This window comes from Terrapene carolina, unplaced genomic scaffold (assembly GCF_002925995.2).
Source record: "Terrapene carolina triunguis isolate 2854851 unplaced genomic scaffold, T_m_triunguis-2.0 Scaffold236, whole genome shotgun sequence".
NCBI lineage: Eukaryota > Metazoa > Chordata > Testudines > Emydidae > Terrapene > Terrapene triunguis.
In genome coordinates, this window is record NW_020664587.1 from 13,179,589 (window position 1) to 13,181,900 (window position 2,312).

Here is a 2,312-nt window from a genome sequence, read left to right on the forward strand (position 1 = left end):
GGTGTGAGAGGCAGTGCCATGTCGGGGGATCCCCGTGCGTCACTATGCATGTGAGCGGCAGTGCCGGGTCGGGGGATCCCCGTGCGTCGCTATGGGTGTGAGCGGTGATGCTACGCCGGGGTCGGGGGATTCCTGTGCCCTCGCACTTGGCGTGGCTTGCTAAGTGAGTGGGGGTTTGATCAGTGCTGAGCCGCCCCCAGCTGATTTGCAGTGGGAGGAGCTGGCGCTGCCCCCAGCTGCCTGACCCCTCTGTGCAGCGTGGCCTGTCTCCTGGATCCCGGTTTGCGTGGGGCTCGCTATGGAGTGGGCTCTGTCCTGCTCCCCGAGCCAGGTGGCGGTTGCAGTCCTGGGTCTCTGAGCCCGGTCTCAGCTGCTCTCTCGGGATCTCTGCATCCAGGAGCTCTGGCTGTCCCTCCTAGCCTGTGGCCACCGCAGCAGCTGGCATCTGCTCCATGGCAGACCCCGGGCTGGGGCCCAGACTCGGCGTAAACACCTTTAAACTGAGCCGCAGACAGGCCCCATGAACCCGTCTGGGGCGCCAGCTGCGCTCCATAGGAACGCTAATCCCCGAGTAGCGGGCATGGAGCTGCCCGTCAGCAGGCGACGGTGACTGCCCGTCAGCAGCCCTGGCTGCCTCTCCCCACCATAGAGCTGATCTGTCAGCTTTTAGGAGAGCTAAAGCAGAGGAGCTGGGGGAAGGGTACGTCCAGAGCTGGGGGGCACCGTCTCCTGGGCGCTAGGGGCTCCCGCTCATGAGCTGAGCTCAGACACGCTGCCATGGGGCTACACGCTCACATGTGCTTCCCCAGTGCTTGAGCGTCCGTGATCTGTGCCCCGGGATGGTGGGGAGGCTGCAGGGCCCTGGGTGGGGATCGCTGCCCTTCATCGCCTGCTTGCTTGGTGACGGTTGCGGCTCCCGAGCGCTAGCCCCGTGGCACGGCGGAGTCGTGGGCCTGCCGTGGGGCCGTGGCTCCCAGAGAGAGAGGGGGGTGCACAAGCATCTGTGCGAGTGCTCGCGTTGGCACCGGGAGCTAGCTGGCCTGCGTGCACGGACTCGGGACGCAGCTCTGGGAATGCGGCCGTGCACGAGCACTCCCAGCAGCATCGGGAACTGAGCACGTAGGCATGAACCTTCACAACCGCTCATGCGCGCACGCAGGGGCAGATGCCCTGCCGAGGCCCCGTGGCTGGTCAGTTGCTGCCAGGACCCAGCACACGTCCCAGGAAGTGCACGAGAGTGTGCACAAGCGGGCACTAGCGCAGGGTGGAGCTAGCTCATAGACTCACATGCGCACGGAGCAGAGCCAAGGACCTTTCCCGAACCTTGGTGGCCCTTCAGTGCTGAGGATGGGGCCTGCACCTGACAGCCAGCGCGGGGCGAGCAGGTCTGCGCGAGGCGGCCCCGGGATGGGGGTGGACAGGTCTCCTGATCCTTCCCCCATCCCCAGTCAGCCCCGGCCCCTTGGGTGGGTCCAGCCAGGCCCTGTGTACCCAGCCCTCGAGGGAGGGCGGGTGTTAGGCCCAGTGCAAAGCAATGGCAGACGCTGTCACGCGCCTGCTGACCTTTAAATGTCACTTGGCTGCCGTGAGCTGCCTGGAAAGGTCGGGGGCGCCGGCTCCTGGCAGGTCACGCGGCTCATCCAGGCTGCTGGGCCGCCTCGGCGGAGGGGGGAGAGAACATCTGGGGAGGGGCTCCTCCCTGGCAGAGACCGGAGCCAGTTGGCTGAGCCCCCCCAGGGTCCGAGATCAGCGTGCGGTGCTGCAAACCTGCCGCTCTCTGGGCCAGTTCGAAGGGCGCCCGCTCCCCCTCCTGGATCTGGGTACGAGTGGCGAGGCCGGGCGGCGTGACCCAACAGCTGGTGCACTGGGCTAGGAGGCAGGAAGCCTGTCGCTTCCCTGCTCCATGCCTCGGTTTCCCCATCTATACAAAGTTGGCAGCGATACTGACCCACCGTTGTGCAGTGCCAGGAAGCTGATGCCTCGAACCTCGCCGGTGTCTCCCTGGACTCTGCGGTGGCACCGGACTCTGACCCATTGGGGTGGGGGTCGCCCAGCCCTGCGGGGGTGCCACAAATGGACTGAATAAGGGAGCATCAGGAGGGGAAGCAGGGGGGATGGGGAGCTGCGTAGGAGCTGGAGCCCTGCACACGGGCCCGGCAGTGGGCAGAGGGGGTCCTGCGGAGGGCAGGCGGGCTCTGTCTGGGCTCCCTGGATTGGCAGGTAGAGGGCGGGAGTGTGTGTCTGGGGGGGGCGGGTGTGTTGGGGCCGAAAGGACAGGAATACCGGGGGTGGCGCTAATTAGCCAAGGACAC

The 2,312-nt window shown here is 66.5% G+C and overlaps 1 protein-coding gene across 1 annotated transcript in view; it reads left to right on the plus strand.

The window, feature by feature from the left end:
- The window catches only part of ADGRB2 (adhesion G protein-coupled receptor B2), a 96,996-nt gene that overhangs the window by 56,249 nt on the left and 38,435 nt on the right, over positions 1-2,312 (plus strand). The window lies entirely within an intron of this gene.